Below are 10,668 nucleotides of genomic sequence, written 5' to 3'. Positions count from 1 at the left end.
GTGGAAAGTCAGTCAAAGTGCATCAGAGCGCTCCCGCAGCCACATCAGTGAGGAGAGGAGGTGAATGTTGACAATGGTGGAAGCGGAGTGGGGGGGGGGGAGGGGAGGGAAGCGCTGGGCCTCCTCATAAACAACCGAGGCATCAGATGGAAATGATAGGCAGGCTGCGGTCGCCAGGGCTGGTCTGCCTTCGTAAGGTGGGGGGATTAAGGGTCGGATATTGTTCGCTGTCGCCGTTTGCGCAGGTGCAGCCACGGTTTTGTGTAAGGGGAGTGGGGGGGGGGGTGGCGCTGATAGAGGTGGTGGAGAGCTCTCGGCTGTTAAATGGGCCGGATGCTGGCTTTGGCCTGAAGTAGGGTGGAGGGGATTCTGCGTATATGTAGAGTTGGTGGTGGTGTTGAAGCCAGTAACACTGGGGCTGGGCCAAAGGGTGGGTGACGCAGTTTATCCCGTTAGCGGGACGGTGGAGTTTGAGGGGTCGGCGATCCTTGTAATCCTGTTAGTGGGGTTGTGGGAGGGGTTGATTCCTTCGGCTGTAAATGTGTCCAGGTGGGAGGACATCACCTGTCCCGGGGGTGGTGGGGGGGGGGGGTTTAGCCACACCCTGAGCTGAGGTAGGGCTGGGTAGGAGAGGGCCTCCAGGGATGGCCTGGGTGGGGCAGGGAGCCGTCATTTCCGCTGCAGTGACTGCGTTTTGTACCTGTGATGGGAGCTGCTGCGCAAGGTCAGGGGCTCCCCAGCCTGCTGGTGGGAGCCTGAAGATGTGGCAGAGTGTTGAGCCAGTGTGTCCAGTGCTGTTGGGTGTGAAAGGGACTGGTGATGATGGACTTGCAACTTGTCAGTGACAATGGGTGGCCAAGCTGTCCAGCAACCGCAAGCCAAGAGCTGCTGAGCTAGAACTGTGACGAAGCAGAGGATGCAGTGAGTCTCCTGGATCAAGGCAGACAGGAAGGATCGTGCAGGAGGGAACGGAGCAAGTCTGGACCAGGCAGAGAGAGAGGATCGTGCAGGAGGGAACAGAGCCAGCTGGAACAGGCAGAGAGAGAGGATCGTGCAGGAGGGAATGGAGCCAGCTGGAACAGGCAGAGAGAGGATCAAGGCAGGAGAGGATGGAACAAGTCTGGACCAGGCAAACAGGAAGGAGTGAGTCCTGGACCGAGGCAGATAGCACAAGTGAAGATGAGGAGGCAGCCTGGTTTGGTTTGTATGTTTGGAGCCCGGTGTCGTCGTGCTTTGCTCCTACACCGTGGGGTCCGTAGGGTGGGCAACAATGTCCAGTTTTATCTTTCAGTGCCTCATTCTGAGCTGTCTTGCTGTGTGGAGCATGGTGTCCTGGCTGTGTCGCTCTCTAGGGATCAACTCTGAAAGACCAGTCTTGCTTTGTTCTGGTTGAGGTTCAGTGCGTGACTTGACAAGGTTTGCGCTCAGGACAACCCTGGTGCTTACAGTTCACTTCCTCACAGCTAAGTGTACTTTTGGACTTACTGAGCAGGGCAGCAGAATCTTATCAATGGCAGATGTGGTCGGTATTACACACAAACTGGGCTTTATGCCTGTGTTTCTGAGGGGTACAGTAGGCAAGCTCTACTGGGTCAGCTGGGAATGCTCCCCACATAATGCATGAGTCTGGGATAAATAATAAAACAATTACACAGCTTTAAGATATTACTGCATTTGCAGTAACATTCAGCTCAGCTTGTTCCTGAGCTTTGTCATTGGAATTTACCCGTGGGCTTAATGTCTGCCATTCAGATGTAGTTGCGCCATTGTACCTGCCATTTGGAATTTGCAGTGGGCTTTATGCCCACTGCACAAGGTTGGGGAGGTGAAATGGTTTCTAGTTCTTATTTTTCAGGTATAAGATACTGATCAGCTCCAATACCGGGATCATTGTGACTGGATCATTGAATACTTCGCCCTTCTCGTGTTTGTACGTAGGTAGCTGAAGTTAATTCATGCTTTTGCTAGGTTAACAAGTTGGGTCTGCACACAAAATGTTGGATGAACTTAGCATCTATAGAGGGGAATAAACTGCAGTTTTGTCCGAGACCCTTTATCAGTACTGAAGAGGAGGGGGAATGAAGTCCGAATGAGAAACTGCTGTAAGAACATACCGGCATAACTGCCTGTCCTGACTGGAGTTCCTCCAGCACTTTGTCTATTCCAGCATCTGTGTTTATAACAAGTTTGCTGCTCGGAAAATGTGTAAAGAGAGTCTAAACTCAATGTGCAGTAAATGGATGGAAGATTGACTTGGGAATGGTGAAGAATTTGAATTGCTTCAAACTTGGCATCTAAAATATTTAACATGCAGGAAGAGAACAGTTGTGGATCAGCTGCTGGCTGAATTTGTGGGGATTGATGGGATGGAAGATGTGTTGTTGAGACTTTTACAGGCACCCAGGAAAACAATCCAGTGAGCCCACTGAAGAAAGTTTCTTAAGTTTCAACCAGGCAGTTGTAAATCAGCTCAGCAACTAACTCTTTCAGTGTAATGGTTGAGAAGAACTCTTTCAGAATGATTACCTCCTACTGCAGTGTTGAAGATAAGTAACACTTCTCATTTCTGAGTATGGGGCAGTGACTGATAACCCATTATTGTTGCACTGAATGTAAAGTTTTCAGTCTGAACAAAAATAATTAGGGGCAATGGATTTTATCTTGTATGACATTATGAGTTTAAATTCCAGTTCTATTGTTTCTGTAGGAAAGTATGAGTGTTTTAGCTTTCAACAACAGCATGTTTATATATTTTGTTCGTGAACACCCTGCTTTGGAAGAACGCTTCCTGGAGTGGGTGATAGGAAAAGTTGTTCCAAGATTTTATTTTCCAGGTGTGCTCCTACAAAGCTTTATTCTGCTGTGGGAACTTGAAGAACTTTAAATCTGTCTACAATCACAGCAAGTAAACCTTCAGAATACATTAAACACCAGTCATTTCAGAACACGCTAAACCAGTGATTTCCGGCTATAATGTTGCTTGTTCTTAAGGTAAAACAGCATAATTTTGTAGAATGCCTTGTAAGCCTTTTAAAGTTAATTTAGTTTTGTTCTTGACCAGTTGTTGCTCTTCCCAAAGACCACTGAGATGATTAAGCTTTACTAGTCATTATAATCTTCTAATTGCAGTGAAATCCACTTACAATTTAGCTTGCAATTTGGTGCATTATTTCATGCAGGGTTATTTTAAGTGTTGGCTATTCAGAGCTAGTTCCTTGTGGGCTTTATGCCCACCATTCAGACAGGTGTGAGTTACCTGTGGGCTTTATGCCCCTCGTTCAGACAGGTGTGAGTTGCCTGTGGGCTTTATGCCCACCATTCAGACAGATGTGAGTTGCCTGTGGGCTTTATGCCCCTCGTTCAGACAGATGTGAGTTACCTGTGGGCTTTATGCCCCTCGTTCAGACAGGTGTGAGTTACCTGTGGGCTTTATGCCCCTCGTTCAGAGAGGTGTTAGTTACCTGTGGGCTTTATGCCCCTCGTTCAGACAGGTGTGAGTTATCTGTGGGTTTTATGCCCCTCGTTCAGACAGGTGTGAGTTACCTGTGGGCTTTATGCCCCTCGTTCAGACAGGTGTGAGTTACCTGTGGGCTTTATGCCCCTCGTTCAGACAGGTGTGAGTTACCTGTGGGTTTTATGCCCCTCGTTCAGACAGGTGTGAATTACCTGTGGGCTTTGTGCCCCTCGTTCAGGCAGGTGTGAGTTACCTGTGGGCTTTATTAGACAGGTGTGAGTTACCTGTGGGCTTTTTGCCTGCTATTCAGACAGGTGAGAGTTACCTGTGGGCTTTATGCCTGCTGTTCAGACAGGTAGTGAGTTGCATGTGGGCTTTTTGCCTGCTATTCAGACAGCTGGTAATTTACCTGTGGGCTTTATGCCTGCTGTTCATACAGGTGTTAGTTACCTGTGGGCTTCATGCCTGCTGTTCATACAGGTGTTAGTTACCTGTGGGCTTTATGCCTGCCATCCAAACTTGTGCATAGCTTTGCTGTTGGGGAGGGGTGCGAAATGTTGTCTAGTTCTTATTTTTCAGGTATAAGATACTGATCAGCTCCAATACTGGGATCCCATCAAATCTGAAACTTACTGGGAAGAATGATTGCAAAAGGAATCACTGGCTTTCAGTAAACTAAATGTACTTAACAGGACCGTAGGCAACATCTATTTCTACAACACTTCCTCCTACAAGATTACAAAGATGCAGCTAAACGTGAGCAACTTGTCTCTAAACGTCAGTTTCGAAGTTAACAAAACATGACATTTTGTCAGTAATTTTTTAAATTGCTGCTGTTTGGGTGGGTTGGGTACAACGAGCTCTCAGAATTCTCTTCCAGATCCTATAGACGTCCCAGTGGTAGTAATGTTTCTTGTCTGCAAGAATAAAACCGTTCAGGATTACAGGTGGCCAGTAAAGTCGATTGGGAATGTGAATATTGGAGTCTCCGTGCAGGTGGAAGTTGTGTTTCTGAGACTGGATCATTGAATACTTCGCCCTTCTCTTGGTTGTACGTAGGTAGCTGAAGTTAATTCATGCTTTTGCTAGGTTAACAAGTTGGGTCTACACACAAAATGTTGGATGAACTTAGCATCTATGGCATGGAATAAACTGCAGTTTTGGGCCGAGACCCTTTATCAGTACAGAAGAGGAGGGGGAATGAAGTCCGAATGAGAAACTGCTGTAAGAACATACCGGCATAACTGCCTCTCCTGACTGGAGTTCCTCCAGCACTTTGTCTATTCCAGCATCTGTGTTTATAACAAGTTTGCTGCTCGGAAAATGTGTAAAGAGAGTCTAAACTCAATGTGCAGTAAATGGATGGAAGATTGACTTGGGAATGGTGAAGAACTTGAATTGCTTCAAACTTGGCATCTAAAATATTTAACATGCAGGAAGAGAACAGTTGTGGATCAGCTGCTGGCTGAATTTGTGGGGATTGATGGGATGGAAGATGTGTTGTTGAGACTTTTACAGGCACCCAGGAAAACAATCCAGTGAGCCCACTGAAGAAAGATTCTTGAGTTTCAACCAGGCAGTTGTAAATCAGCTCAGCAACTAACTCTTTCAGTGTAATGGTTGAGAAGAACTCTTTCAGAATGATTACCTCCTACTGCAGTGTTGAAGATAAGTAACACTTCTCATTTCTGAGTATGGGGCAGTGACTGATAACTCACTATTGTTGCACTGAATGTAAAATTTTCAGTTTGAACAAAAATAATCAGGGGCAATGGATTTTACCTTGTATGGCTTTACGAGTTTAAATTCCACTCCCATTGTTTCTGTAGGAAATTGAGTGTTGTAGCTTTAAACAACAGCATGTTTATAAATTTTGTACGCGAACACCCTGCTTTGGAAGAATGCTTCCTGAAGTGGGAGTGGGTGATAGGGAAAGTTGTTCCAAGATTTTATTTTCCAGGTGTGCTCCTACAAAGCTTTATTCTGCTATGGGATCTTGAAGATGATCTTTAAATCTGTCTACAATCACAGCAAGTAAACCTTCAGAATACATTAAACACCAGTCATTTCAGAACACGCTAAACCAGTGATTTCAGACTATAAAGTTGCTTGTTCCTAAGGTAAAACAGCATAATATTGTAGAGTGCCCTGTAAGCCTTTTAAAGTTAGTTTGTCTTTGTGGACCAATTGGTGCTCTTCCCGAAGACCATTGATGATTAAGCTTTACCTGTCAGTATATATTAACTGCAGTGAATCACTTCAATTTAACTTGCAATTTTACAAAATTGCATTGGTGGTAGGAAAAAAATTCGAAATGATGGCATGGAATTGAGCTGTGCATGATTAACTGCACTAATCTATATTGATTCATCATATGGAATTGGTTGTTAAATCACAAATCTGTTAAGTTGGATTGAAGGTGGCAGTTAATTTTTCCTTTTCTAGTTAGCTGCTTAATAGTTGCACGATGTAATTGAGACTAATTACCCTGGAAAATCCACTTCAGGGGATGTTGGCTTTGTAAATTGCATGCATTCTGGATAATAAGAATATTGGTTTGAAGTAGCTGTAGATGAAACAACAAGCCAACTAGATTTGCAGTGAAGAAAGGTCAGCAAATTAGTTTACATAAATTGCTTGTATCTGTAGAGTACTGTTGGGCTGGGTGGGAAGATTGGCTTCTTTTCCTTAAGATTTTTTCAGGTATCACAAGTCGAAGCAAATCTCATACTTGAAGTGTCGAGCTTTTGAGTGAGACAGACAGCCCAGAGTTCTTCAGACTGAATGTTGTAAGGAATCTGCGCAGAGCCATCATTTTAAAAGGATGAATGAGTTTGCGACTGGAGCTGTTCGTATGACTGAATTTCTTGGATCGTTTGCAAGACATGTAGCCTTATTTCAAGTCTAGATCCGACACTTCCCAAAGTATGTTGTGGTTGGGTTCAGAAGCACTCCTGGTACAGATAAGTGTCATACTAAGATTTCTGAAAAGATTACTTTGTAAATTTAAGTTGCAAGTTGCAAACTGATTTGTTGCAAATTGAAATGGGGTTGGGGGGGGGAAAGTAAGGTGATATTTCCTAGATTTTATTTTGCAGATGTGAACGAACAAGCCTAGAATTACTTACAGCTGGTCCAGTAACCTTCACTGAATGCAGTAGGTCATAATTCCTTACAAATCTTTCTCCAAGATAAAACTGAACCATAGATGTAAATAATGTTGGAAAAGTAAAATACAGGAGGCAGTGAGCTATCAAAGTAGCATTACTTGCTTGAATGGGCTACAAAGATAGAAGGCTTGATCTACCAAGGAAGGCACTAATAGACATCTGGGAAGCAAGTTAACTGGTGTTTTGGAGAGGTATGAATTTCATTTCTATTTTCCCCATGAGATTAGTTTCCCGTTTTGGTTGTAAATGATTTTTAGCATGTGGTGTATAAATTACTGCTGGAGCTTTTAATTGATTTCATTAGTGGGGGGGGGGTGTAGGGCTATGAAACAGCACTCTTCTTTCTCCCCAGATTTCCATCTCTGTTGCTCAAAATAGACCTACAAACTTTAAGGTATCCCATCAATGGGGTTAAGGACGCAGCCAGTCTTAGTTTTTCAGCTTTCCTGTATTGCCCAGTGAATTCGCTGCGTTGGACTGTCTTCCAGTAGGTGCTGACTCTTCTAATTAAAACAGTTTAAAGGGGTTTAGGGTGGGGATCAGTCATCTTCTTAGTATTTTTCAGGTCTCCCATGTCGCGTTAGATAGATGGAACAGCCATGCACCGGACTCGTGTAACAGGTGCTCCTTCCATTAATAATCATTTCAAAGGGATTTAGGTGGGGAAGTCTGTTCTTAGTTTCAGGACTCCAGTCTACGCTGCTTAATTAGTTGGAATACACTCGTATACTGGACTAAACAGGTGCTGAATTTCATTATTCAAATCCATTTCAACTGGGCTTGGGTGGGGAACCTTCTTGTGTTTAGCTCTTTCAGATCTTCACTGCTTGCTGCTAAGCCTTGGAACATAACCATACTCTGGACTGGCAAACAGGTGCTCCACTTCATTTTTATTGAACCATTTCAAAGGGTTTCGGGTGGGGAAAAGACTTGTTTTCTTTAGTTCTTTCAGGTCTCCTGCTGTGCTTGCTTAGATGGATAACTGTACGCTGGACGAACTCACCAGGTTCTGATCTTCATTCTTATTGCACCATTTCATTTGATGGGTTTAGGGTGGGGAACAGTCTTGTTCTTAGTTTTTTCAGGTTTCCAGCCCTTGCTGATGAAGTGAATACTGTGGACAGCCTTTACACAGGTGCAGTCTTTAAACTTGTATTTATGAAATTCACTAGGGTTTTTAGGGTGGGGAAAATGGCCTCTCTTTAGTTTTTCAGATACCAGAATCCTGAAGGTCTCCAGATGAACAGAAGTACAGTGTCCGTAAGCTGTCAAATGTAACAGTCTATTTGCCATGTGTAATTATGAATGAGTAATCAATGTTTAAGATTTAAAATCTAATGATATTTAGTATTCTGACTGTAATGACTGCTGGAATGGTTCTGTTCCATTTGTGTCGTGTTTGGTGTGGTGGTTTGTTGCATTTCAGTCTAGTGAGTGACATTGGCTTGCAAGGTCAGAGATTGCAAATGGAACGTGTGGATTGTTTTGAGAATACATGGAGGCTCAGGAATTTACCATCTGCCAGGATTGCTACAAGATTGGAAGTTTAGGCAGCAAATCAGGTTTTCTTTTACTGGGAGAACAAATAATTGTTTTCTCAGGTTTTGCTTTTGCCTTTGTAGTGCTCCACCCCCAAAAAAAGCAAAAGATGCTGGTGGTTGGCACTCCTGGTTTCCAGGATGGGGTTCAAATCCCTGCGGCATTTGCTTGCTATTCCAGACCAAGTTCCTATGGAGCATAATTGTTTCCACTAATCTTCTCTGATTTGCTGCTTTAGTAATAATTTGAAATGTTCTAAAGTTCTCAGTACATCGTGTGTGGTGGGATTTGTAAATAATTTTTAAGTGGGTTCAGCTGAAGATTCCAGTCCTGGGCAGAAGGCACTTGATGTAACTCCATATTGTGGACAATGCTGAGTTTGGGTTGAAGGCTTTTCTGTTAAAGTGTCTTGTACTTGTATGTACATTAATTTCTGGAAATGGTGCTGTAAAATCAATAAAGAGCTTGCCTCCTCCTTTTGAGTGCTGTTTATTTCCTGATGCTGGATAATTTTGAAACTGCATCAGACTGCTTTTCACAGCTTCAGTTGTTCACAGGCATTGCAATAATTTGAAAAAAACATTTTTACTGTCCTTTTACTCCATAAATCAAAATTACATCAAGACACAATCTTTCTTAAGGTTGTCCAATGGTGAAATGCAACATTTGAACTGCTAAGGAATGAATACAAAAGTTGGCACTTTGGGTGTGCTGGCAGTGATAACTTCAGAGAATAATCAAATACAAATACTTTATTGTCAACAATCAATTGATACTAGAGCATTCACTCATCACAGTGATACTTGTTTATGCGCTTAGCGCTCCCCGAAATACAAATTAAATATAATAAAAAAAATAAATTATAAATCATAATTAGAATATAGAAAATGGAAAGTACGGTAGTGCAAGTTGGGTCCAGATATTTGGAAGGTATGGCCCAGATCCAGGTCAAGATCTGTTCAGCAGTCTTATCACACTTGGAAAGAAACTGTTCCCGGATCTGGCCGTACGAATCTTCATGATACTGAACCTTCTCCCAGAGGGAATTTGGACAAAAAGTATGTTGGCTGGGTGGGACTTTTTCGTTATTATCCTGGCAGCACTACTCTGACAGCGTGTGGTGTAAAGTGAGTGCAGAGATGGAAGATTTTTTTGTTTCATGTCCTGGACTAGTTTCACAATCTTCTGCAGCTTCTACCGGTCTTGGACAGGACAACTTGCATACCAGGTTGTGATGCAACCTAATTTAATTTCCTAATTAAATTAAGCACCCTAATTCTTAATTTCCTCTCTGTACTTAGATTCATCATTACCCAGATGCAGCCTACAATTGTGGTGTCAAAGCAGGTACAAGGCTGAGCAACCTTGCGTAAAACACATGGAGAGTGGATCGGGACTATGAGGAATGCCTGACCTGTGTAGACTTCTTTGGCTGTTACTAAAGAATATTCTCTATTCTTTCACTATTCAGGAAAGTAAGGGAAATCTAGTGGGTGTGCACACAGGTAGTATACAAGTTCACATACTCGTTACTTTAGTTTAGACAATACAAGTATTGTTGGTGATTACAGTTTCTCTCTGTGCCTCTGATACTTGTTACACAAGGGACGCCAGACACTGGAATCTAGAACAACAATCTGCTGGAGGAACTGAGTGTCTGTGCACGTGAAAGGAACTTCTGATGTTTTGGGAGGAGACCCGACACCAGAGAGGTAGTGAACTGACCTTGATCCAAGTCAACGGACTCCCAGTTTCCCTTTGTGTCCCAGTTGCCAGCAATATCGGTGCTCCCAAGTGTCCTCGGCTTTCCGAGAAGACAAATTAGGGATGCATTAAAAACTAGGTTGGCCCAAAGTTTGTTACAAAGAAAGTCATTCAGAAAGACCACAATGCCAATGCAGCAGCAAGCTTCTGGTGTTGGAGGAGTTGGTTTGTGGGTAACCTCATTTCATTTTATTAACTTACTCCATTTGGTTAAGTCGGCTACAGTTGACGGTTTATTCCTCTCCGTAACTGCTACCTAAGCTGCAGCATTTTGTACGTATTGCTCTGTAGAAATCGAACATGCACTCCTTTCAGCTAATTCTTCATTCTCTTCCCCCCCACCACCATCACTCTGACCATCTGTTTGTCCAGTTCTCTATACTATGGAGGATGCTGCCTTTTAGAGGCATCACCCGTTGAAGATGTCCTGGGTACGACAGGCTAGTGTCCATGATGGAGCTGATTTGAGTCTAAAACTTTCGGTGCTGCCCCTGGCCTCCCCATATTAGACAGCGAGTAGCCAGTCAGAACACTCTCCATGGTACATCTGTAGAAATCTGAGAGTGACTTTCCTGACATACCAAATCTGCTCAAATTTCTAATCAGCGTCGATATGTTGGGCCCATCTCTGCTCTGAAGGGATGACCTTTTATTCTATGGCTGTCCTCTCTGGTCCTAAACTCCTCTACTATAGGAAACATCCTCTCCATGTCCGCTCTAGGCCTTACAAAATTCAATAGG

General features: G+C 43.5%; 1 long non-coding RNA gene across 1 annotated transcript; it reads right to left on the bottom strand.

Moving 5' to 3' along the window:
- Positions 1-273: 273 nt before the first annotated feature.
- LOC132384101 (uncharacterized) lies at positions 274-8,337 on the bottom strand. The gene is made up of 2 exons (XR_009508852.1): positions 3,946-8,337; positions 274-3,904 (listed from the first exon to the last, which is right to left on the bottom strand). It is a non-coding gene; the product is annotated as an uncharacterized LOC132384101 (long non-coding RNA).
- Positions 8,338-10,668: the final 2,331 nt, after the last annotated feature.

The sequence above is a fragment of the Hypanus sabinus genome, chromosome 31 (genome assembly GCF_030144855.1).
Source record: "Hypanus sabinus isolate sHypSab1 chromosome 31, sHypSab1.hap1, whole genome shotgun sequence".
NCBI classification, from domain to species: Eukaryota; Metazoa; Chordata; class Chondrichthyes; order Myliobatiformes; family Dasyatidae; genus Hypanus; species Hypanus sabinus.
This window is presented reverse-complemented; position numbering and strand designations above follow the sequence as displayed.